The sequence below is a fragment of the Pygocentrus nattereri genome, chromosome 11, assembly GCF_015220715.1.
Source record: "Pygocentrus nattereri isolate fPygNat1 chromosome 11, fPygNat1.pri, whole genome shotgun sequence".
NCBI classification, from domain to species: Eukaryota; Metazoa; Chordata; class Actinopteri; order Characiformes; family Serrasalmidae; genus Pygocentrus; species Pygocentrus nattereri.
Genome location: NC_051221.1, coordinates 11613392 through 11624397, shown reverse-complemented (window position 1 = coordinate 11624397; position 11006 = coordinate 11613392).

The following is an 11006-nucleotide window of genomic DNA, read 5'->3' as shown; positions in this document are numbered from 1 at the left end:
ACAGCATTTAGCTCCAGCTGTTCAGTTTCTGAAAATAGCGTGATACATGAGTTGAAACTGATCTGCAGAAGAGCTCCATACATAACTATATGTACTGTATTCACCAGTAGAGCTGTATTATTTTTGTGTGAAGTCATTTGTAGTGATTTGATTGGCAGAGTGGTTCAGCATAAAGTGTCTGTATAACACCAAATTTCCACAGATAGTTTGGATAGAGAGCTCATAGCCTGGATGTTCAAGTCAATTCCCAATCAAGACTATAAAACTACACACACTGCAGATTCATACTGGATTATAGTCAGATCTTGTTGGTAATTACTTAAATTACTCTTTACATCAAACTCATCCTGCTTAGACAAGGCTACACACATTTAAAAGACTGTTATCTGTTGAGGGTCAATAAGGGTGGATACAGAACAAACTATGTTAGAGATAAGACCCTATAGCACAAATGGCGCTCAGGTGGGTTTGGTTGATTTGACTGCTGCTTTGCTCAAAGGCCGCATGAGGTTCTTGTTTGATGTTAAACATTTTAAAAGTCCCTCTTGCTCAAAACAAAGCACATGTACTCAGACTCTCCTATGTCAAATTGATTATTGGTCATAGAGATGAGAGACCGCACTTAATCTCTAGCCAACACAGCCATTAATTACAAGTCATTCATTTTTCAGGAGATATTATTGAGAAGATAATCCATTACATAAGAAAAGAAGAAAGTCAAAGAAAAAAATGTATTAAAAGCTACAGAGAAAACTTGACTTCTAACAACCACCTGAAACACCTGGTAGACAGCAAAACTGTCCATCTTTCAGTGAAAGCCACCACTGAGAAAATGAGATTCAAACAAAGAAACTGCTGGTGTTCTCATAACAATGGACTGACCACCCAAGAGGGTGGTGTACATCACAGGCATTACTGTAAGACCTACACACTGCAGATTCATGCTGGATTATAATGAGATCTTGTTGGTCGCCACTAAAATTACTTGCCACCTCAAACTATTCCTGCTTGAACTGGGCTATAGACACATATAAAGCTGTTACGTTTTGATGGGTCAGTAAGCTTGGATACAGGATAAAAACAGTTAGCGATGAGACTCTATAGCACAGATTTTGCCTGAGTGGGTTTGATTGATTTGACTGCTGCTTTGCTCAGAAGAGTAACATGGATCTCTCTGTACTGAAAAATTTTTTAGACCAACTTCAAACCTTCCTTTTTGAATAAAGTCTTAGAAATAGTTGTTTTCATTCTAACCATAGTACTGAGACAGCATTGGTTCATGTTGCGAATGAATTCAGGCTCAGTGGTGATGCACAAAATCCTTCTACTCTGTTTTTTAAGATCTTAGTGCAGATTTTGATACCATTGATCACAAGATGCTAATCCACTATCTTGAATTCTAGGTCAGCCACTCAGGCACAGTTTCAGAATAGTTTAAATCATATTTATTTAATAGACAGTTCATGGTTTCACTGGGAAATCATTCATCAAAATGTAACATTTCTCGGGGAGTCCTTCAGGGTTTGGTTTCAGGGCCTATGCTTTTCTCTTTGAACATTACCTTTTGGTGATGTTATTAGGAAACATAATGTTATTTTTTGTAGCTATACCGTGATGCACATTATCATACCGTGCTACATTTCCATTCTTTCTGATGATCAAGACTAGTTTTTAAGGCTGCAAATGACCTTAAAGCACCACTTACATCACAGAATGTCTGTCTGTTTATGATATTAAATCTGCAGATACTGACCTTCTGCAAATACCTTCTATAAAAAAATGTGGAGAGACTCTTTCAGTTATTCTGCTTCTAAACTGTGGAACTCAATTTACCTTTTATTAGACAGTCAAGCTCAGCGCTAACTTTTAAGAAGCATCTAAAAACGTATCTCTTAGCATTTCATTTAAACTGAACATCTTGTTGTATTTATCCTTTTAATTTGGTCTGTGTCATTTTCTTGTATGATTTAAAATTAACACTCATAATTTCTTGTACTACTCTTATGCTTCATCACCTGTCAGTAAAGCACTTGGAGCTGTCTCCAAAATAAAACAGTTAAAACAGTTTTTAAAGCTCCTCTGCTGAAATTTTGTGAGTCCATCACACACTCAGACTCTCCTATGTTAATCAACTGGTAATCATAATCTTTGATACTGAGGGCACAAGCATTGCATCAGCATGCTCAGTTTTTTTTAAAAATAATTATTTGTTTATGAGTCCTGTAGGCAGTTAGATTTTGGGAAACACTGTTTGGGATGTGTTTATATATATACATATATACACACACACACACACACACACACACACACACACACACACACACACATATATATATATATATATATATATATATATATATATATATATATATATATATATATATATATATATATATATGTGTGTGTATAAAACCCCATTCACAAAAGTTGGGATGCTGTGCAAAATTTCAATAACAACAAAATGCAATGATGTGCAAATCATTAAACTCTATATTTCATTGAAAATACAAAAACAACATATTAAATGTTGAAACTGAGAAATTTTATTGTTTTTTGAAAATATATGCCCATTTTGAATTTTAGGCCAACAACATGTTTCAAAAAAGTTGGAACAAGGGGTAACAAATAGCTGGTAAAATTGTATAATGCAAAAAAAAAAAAAACACCCGGTGGTTGATTAACAATAGGTCAATAATGTGACTGGTCTAAAAAGAAAATCTCAGAGAGGCTGAGTCTTTTAGAAGTAAAGATGAGGAGAGGTTCACCACTCTGTGAAAGAGTGCAAGAGCAAATAGTGCAACAATTCAAGAATAACATTATATAACTTTTGCTTTTCATCATCTATGGTACATAATATCATTAAAAGATCCAGAGAATCCAGAGAAATCTCTGTATGTAAGGGACAAGGACAAAAACCAGTATTTGCTAGCCATGATCTTTGGGCCCTCAGATGGCACTGCATTAAAAACAGACATGATTCTGTAGTGGAAATCACTGCATGGGCTCAGAAACACTTCTGTAAAACACTCCGTGAAAATAGTTTGTTGCTGCATTCACAAATGCAAGTTAAAACTCTAAAACGCAAATAAGAAACCATATAAGATCCAGAAATGCTGCCACCTACTCTGGGCCCAAGCTCATTTAAAATGAACTGAGGGGAAGTGGAAAAGTGTTTTGTGGTCCAACAAATCAATATTTATTTTTATTTTTTTTTTTTAAATCATGGATGTTGTGTCCTCTGGGCTAAAGACCACTCGGTTTGTTATCAGTGTAAAGTTCAAAAGCCAGTATTCATGATGGTATAGGGGAGCAATAGCGCACATGGCATGGCTGATGCTCACATCTGTGCAGGCTCCATTATATATACAATGTATACATGTTTTGGCAACATATGCTGCCATCCAGACAATATCTTTTTTAGGGAAGGGCTTGATTATTTCAGCAAGATAATGTCAAATCACATTCTGAATATATTACAACAGCATTGCTCTGTATTAAAAGAGTCCAGATGCTAAACTTACCTGTCTGCAGTCCAGAACTATCATTATAAAATGAAAAATACAACAAATGAGACCTCGACCTGTTGAGCAGCTGAAATCCTGTATCAAACAAGATCAAGAAAGCATTTCACTTTCAAAACTATAGCAATTGGCATGCTCAGTTCCCAAGTGCTTACAGAGTGTTGTTTAAAGATAAGGTGAAGAAACACAGTGGTAAATATTACCCCCAACTTTTTTGGAATGTGTTGTTAGCATCAAATTCAAAATGGACATGTATTTGTCATAAAACAATAAAAATTCATAGTTTCAAATTCATAGTTTCAAGGACTTGCACATCATTGGATTTTGTTTTTATTTACATGTTGCACCTTTTTTTGAAATGGGGTTGTATATTGCTACAAAGCATGAGCAAAATTGAGTTTAGTGGGGTGTAATGATTGGTTAATAGGGCATTACCGCACTCATTTATCCCCTAACTAGAGCATCTCAGTCACACAGAATCTTCTACAGCTCTGTTTTGTCAGTCACATCTAAGATATCGCTGCTGTAGGAACAAAACCTTGTAATTCCATTTTTCAGCGTTTGACATCATTTGAAAATGCCTGTTGTCCTTTACATTGTGTGGAAACTTCATGATGAATGGACTAAAAGAAATGTCCCAAAACACTGGTTCCATTGACTTACATTGAAAGTGAAGCAGATTTTTTCCTTCTCCAGTAAAGTTATCATTTACAGATAGAAGGTTTTGTTCCAACAGCAGCGATATCTACATTTTTCACAGCTTGTTACTAATCATTTGATAGCTGTAAAACGTTGTCCCAGACTAAGATACAGTACTAATTATATGTTGTTGAAAACTTTGATTCCAAACTTTTTTATAGTAGATTTATTAAACGTAGATTTAAAGAAATCTTAAGAAATCTAGATGGCATGAAGCAAACAAAGAGTTATATAACAGTACCTGATCTAATTTTATTTCCAAGACTATTATACAAAATTGACAAATTTTGCATTAATGAAAAATTAATTTTCAAAGTAAATGCATTAGAAGTCTTTCATCCATGTCTGGAAAACTAACACAAAACACTTGGCTACTTAGGTAATATATAAGCTGGGAAAAAAAAACATTTCAGTAGAACTCTTGATTAATAAGTCAACATGGCTTATCTGACATTAACATAATAAAAAAAGTCATTGATCTTTACGTCATGATCTGTTCAGCTATTTCTCATATTTGCTCTCTTTTTTTTCATGGGTGACCCAGGCTTTGTTGAATAGTGGGAGTTATTGGACATGTCAACACTCACTGTGTATCAAAGGTCTGGCAGGATGGGAGGGCCTTGGTTAGGCTCATATACTTAGCTTTATTTAAGTATTTTATTTCCTCTTTTCTGTTTTTCTGCTTTTGGTAAATGGACAGTCAGTATTTCAAGACAGCTTCTACTAATATTTTAAGTGATCCAGTAAGTTAATCCATGTTTATAGACCATGGTATGGAAAACACATAGGCAACTAGAGATTACTATGTATGTATGTCAAAACAGACAATGGCCATTCCATGCTTTCTAGGACAGCCATAGATTTTACTCTACACTTTAATAGTTAATGACTTAAGATGACTTAAGCTTGCTAGTGAAAAACATTGCAAAGAAATTAAATCAACAATATATAACTATTATGTCTACTACACTAAATATCTCAGCAGGCAGAAGTAAATGTTTGGACAGGCCTGTGAACAAACAGAATGTCAACTTGGTAGATACCATTTCCAAACACATTCGTGTCCCGCAACATCATTACATCAAGCCACAGCCTATTACCGAGGTGTGCAAACATGAGGAAATAAAACTAGTAATAGTAGGCCAAAGCATAGTGCCATGACTGGCATCAAAATTAAGGATCCATTTACAACTTACCTTTGATAAAAAGTAATGTTAGACATTTCTTTTGGAATTTTCCAGTCCATTTTAGCTTTTGTAGTAACAAAGCACTTTAAGTACAAAATTCACAGAAACACGATGATGATGACAATGTTTGTAATTTGTTTTCAGCTTTGGATGAGGAGTGAGTGAAGTTTATCCCCCATATTTCTCACACCTAAAATCTAAAAGCTCTTTGGCTTTTGTGAGGTTTGATGTTGCTTCAGAAGGAGATTATGTCCATCTCCAGTTTATCCTACCAGACAGAACAGCCGTTGTTATATCATTATATAACTGGGTAAAAAGTGACCATATGGGAGCCTTCAAGGTTTTGGGCCTGATTGAGTCACTCTTGCTGATGTTAATAAGATGGTCACTATCGTTACTGAATCTCACTGACTCATTGTTCAGTTATGTTTCTGAACCAATTCATGTCTGTATTATATCAGTTTTGATTGTAAATGATAAAGCAGCAACTGTACATCTCCAAAATGGTAACTTTACAGGAGAAGGAAAAAACCTACATTACTTTTAATGAAAGTCAATGGAACCAGACTTTTTCCCCAAGTCATTTGGGGCCATTTCTTTTGTTCCATTCATCAAATTTACACACAATGTAAAGAGCAACAGGAATTTTCAAATGATATCAAAAATTGAAAAACAATAAAAATGCAGATACAAAGTTTTGTTTCCGACAACAGTGATATGTAGACTGTTTGATTTACATGAAATTTGCTAAAGGTATAACTGTTTTGACCAAATCTGTGTTAGATGGGAAAGAGACGTGTGGGTGCTCTCTCTCTCTCTCTCTCTCTCTCTCTCTCTCTCTTTCTCTCTTTCTCTTTCTCTCTCTCTCTCTCTTTCTCTCTCTATCTCTCTCTCTCTCTCTCTCTCTCTCTTTCTCTCTATCTATCTATCTCTCTCTCTCTTTCTCTCTCTCTCTCTCTCTCTCTCTCTCTCTGTTAAAAAGGCAGCAAAAGGCCTGATAATGAGGCCCTGAGCCCTGAGAAAGACACAACATTCTTTCAGCTCTCACTGTACCTTTAATTTGATATGTGTGTGTGTGTGTGTACTTTTCTAGATGAGCTGGCTGAGCTCAGGTCATTTGCAATTCAAACAATCTGTCAGTGCTAAACTCTTTGTCTGCATAAGCCTGTGTGTATGAGTCAGATCTCTTTCCAATCTGTTTATACTCAAATCTTGAAATCTTGATCAGTTTTATATTTTCCAATTCACTTTCTCACTGTGCAAAGTTTGTTTTCAGGCCTAATCAAAGGAGCTGCTATTACTAAATATCAATATCACAGACAATGACGTTTATTTCTAACTGTTTTCCTCTTTAATAATCCTAAAAATAGGTATGTAGACAGCTAAAATGGTACATTAAATTGTGGAGCCATGAAAGTAGAGAATGGAGCCCTGAAAATAGAGACATTAGGGGTGTGAAGTGCTTAGAAAGCATAACCCTGGCTGAATGCAGAGGTCCAATCTCTGCTGAAAGTCAGAGATGCTGCCTTTAGGTCTGGCGATTCACAGAGACTCAGGAGAGCTAGACGAGAGCTGACGGCAGGCGTAAAGAGGGCCAAAGCTGCATACACTCGGAAGATCCAGGGTTTTTCTTCCCAGGATCCACGGAGCATGTGGAAGGGCATTAAGTGCATCACAGACTACAACACCAGAGATGCTCAATGCACTAGGGACCCCTCACTGCCTGATGCTCTCAATAAGTTCTATGCCCGCTTTGAGAACCCAAATAGACCCCCCAGCACCAGACTCACTCCAGCACCCGGAGAGCAGCCAACAACGTGATCCAAACTGAAGTGAGGAGGGTCCTAAAGAAGATTAACCCCCTTAAAGCTGCTGGCCCAGATAACATTCCGGGGCGGGTGCTGAAGTGCTGTGCAGACCAACTCTCCGAGGTGCTGACAGATATCTTCAACTCCTCTTTAATCCAGGCAGTTGTCCCCACCTGCATGAAGACCGCCACCATCATCCCAGTCCCCAAGAACTCCACAGTGACAGAACTGAAGGACTATCGGCCAGTAGCCCTCACCCCGATAGTCACAAAATGCTTTGAAAGACTGGTTATGACCCAAATCAAAGCCAACATCGATGTCACTGGGGATCCACATCAGTACGCATACCTGAGAAATCGATCCACAGAGGATGCCATCTCCTCTGTGGTCCACACTGCCCTCACCCACCTGGAGAGTAAGGACTCTTACGTCCGTATGCTCTTTGTAGATTTCATGTCTGCCTTTAATACAATACTTTAATGATTCCCCAGACCCTGGCTTACAAACTTCACACACTTGGACTGAGCATCTCTCTCTGCAATTGGGTCCTGGACTTCCTGACTAACAGGCCACAGTCTGTGAGGATCCACAACATCTCCTCCTCCACCATCATCCTCAGCACTGGCTCCCCTCAGGGCTGTGTGCTGAGCCCCCTCCTGTTTACACTGCTCACATATGACTGCTCAGCACTCCATCCAGGCTGTCATATTGTAAAGTTTGCAGACGATACGGCAGTGGTTGGATGCATCACAAATAGTGATGAGTCTGGCTATAGGCAGGAGGTGGAACACCTGGAGAGTTGGTGCAGTGAGAACAATCTCTGCATCAACGTGAAGAAGACAAAGGAGATGATTGTGGATTTCAGAAGGGGCAACACCATCCCTCCCCTCCCCCTACATGTCGGCGGATCTGCAGTGGAAGTGGTCTCCAGCTATAGGTACTTGGGCGTACACCTAAGTAACAATCCTACCTGGAGTAATAACACTTCCAGCCTGATCAGGAAGGCAAATCAGCACCTATAGTTCCTCAGAAGGCTGAGGCGTGCTGGACTTGGGAGCTCAGTCCTCACCTCATTCTACAGATGTGTGGTGGACAGCGTTCTGTGCTCCAGCATCTCTGTGTGGCACGGAAGCTGCTCTGTGGCAGAAAGGAAAGCTCTGCAGAGGGTGGTGAAGGCTGCACAGAGGACTGTTGGAGTCAGCCTTCCCACCACCATGGATATTTACACCTCCAGATGCAGGAAAAGGGCCACTGGCATCATGAAGGACCCCACCCATCCAGCACATTACCAGCATTTAGATGTACACCTCCTACCTCGTACTCATACTGCTGCGGTCCATGCTGCTGTTCTTTGTCCACCCCTTTATTTGCACCTTCTATTTATTGTTTATGTTACTTGGGAGTTGACTGGACCGTGAGTATGTTTCGTTCCACCTCATGTACCACATGTGATGTGAATGACAATAAAGCCTTATCTTATCTTATCTTATAAAAAAAGTAGTAAAATGTAGGAAAGTGACTCATATTTGTGTAAAAAAACTAAGAAGAAACCGAAGGCTTGAGGCAACTGTGGATAGCAAACAATGCAGTGATTAGAAGGCTGAGAAGGAAAAGGCTGAGCTTGGTGGACAGCGTAATGATTTGATTGGCCATAAAAGAGAGACAACACTCACAGAAAACAACTCAAATGTCATTAACTTTAAAAAAGTCAGCTTCATAAATTTTAATTCCCTATTTGGTTGGGCAGGCCTATGACTAAAACAATGACTGCATCCTGTGGAGCTCTTTTAATAGTATGTTTATCATTTTGCAGCTCCTTATTAATATTGCTGCTCTGTTGGGGCCATCATAGCATTAACACCTGTTATATTTGCATTCTGGTTGCTGGTGCAGTGAGGGGAGGGGAGGGAGTGGAGCTTCATTCTATGGGCTTATCAGATATCCTCATGCATTAAAAAGGTGGGACTCATCTTGAATCAGAGACACTCATTTTATGACCAGTAACTGTCAGGAAATGCCTGTCCTTCATCTAGCTGGTGCCAGGCCTGCCATAACTCCCCAAATAAAAACCAAATGTGTTTACTCTCAACGGTATCATCACGTAATAAATCATGTGACCAGCTTCCAGAGAAACCTGCCTACCTTCATAGGTACTGATACAATGTAGGAAACCACTATGAGTCACCACCTGCACCTGACGTTAGACCATTATTCTCCATTTCTGGTCAGTCATGGCTATGCGTGGACAATTAGAGACATAATCCCTCCAGCGGGTCTTAGGGTGACCCTGGAAGGCCGTGCCTGGAACAACCCCTTTCCAGGAGTTTGGTTGCACAGCCGACACTGTGGGTGGAGGTGAGCCCAACTATATCTAGTTGGTACCTCTCAACCTCCTGCACAAGTTCCGGATCCTTCCCCCCCAGTGAAGTTACATTCCATGTACCAAGAGCTAGTTTCTGCTGCAGGGGCCTAGGCCACCTAGGGCCTCCCCGCAATCTCCCACTGCCAATATGGCACTGCACCGCTCCCCCATGCTGGACCTTGTGGGTGGTGGGCCCACATGGCCTCCCCACGTTGCCTCTTCGGGCTCTTCGGCCCGGCCACCAGGCGCTCGCTGTGGAACACTATCCCCAGGCCTGGCTCCAGGGGTAGGTCCCAGTGACCCTTCTTTGGGCAGAGTACACAATTTTGGTTTGAAACTTTGGTTAAACTTTGGATTGTGTTAGTCTTGGTCTGCACTCCAGACCTGTTCGCCCTGGGAGACCCTACCAGGATCATATTGCTCCCGATGACTTAGCTCTGAAGATCCCTAGATCCGCCACGACAAGGCCCCGATCCAGGAAGGGAGAACTGATTCACTGAACCACTGTTAATAACGATGGTATTAATCACTGTAAATCAAGCATAGCCTTTATTTATTAATCAATAACTACCCTGTTAGCAAAGCTGATGCTCTTTGTAATGTTCATAACAGCAGTGGTGAACAGTAACTAAGTAAATGTAATTTGTTACTGTACTTAAGTATTTTTTGTGTATCTGTACTTTACTAAAGTTTTTCCATTTTGGGCGACTTTTTACTTTCACTCCACTACATTTCAAAGTCAAATATCTTACATTTTACTCCTTTTGTTTTTTTGGTCGTTCCTTTTGGTTTCTGTGTGTATAAAAGCATAACATGTCAAAACAAAAGAAGCACAAAGCAAGAACACCAATCAGGGCACAGTGGTCACTTTGTTTTGAGCTTGTTTTGACCTGTTGGACATACCGACCCAGTGCAACACACGGTTCAACATCAGCGCAGCAGCGTAACCTTTAACCTAACTTTGTATAAATAGACCACAATATAGAAATATGTCCACATATGCAGTCGTGACTGACATGTCTTTTTTCTGAATTTATACAAACGATAAATTTTTCTGAATTTATATGAATACGAATTTATAGTAAATTAGTTTGGGCTGGTTTATGTTTATGAACAGAGGCCTACAGATCAACATAGTAAAGAAACTCATTTGTGATCCTGAGTTTAAAACCAGTTTTTATTAAACTTAAACTTGGAACTAAGTTGTAAATAAATCTGAAACTGAAACTTTGCTTGTGTGTAAAAGTGATTTCAGAGCCACTCGGTTCTCCCTGATGGAAACTGTTTACCATCAGTGTTTTGTGCTTATGATCATTTTAATAGACATCAGCGTCACTAATTAATGACATTCAATTAAAAGACTGGTTTACCAAGAGAGACGCTGGAGGATTTTCACCTGAAATGAGTTCATGAAGCCAGTCTGGTTATA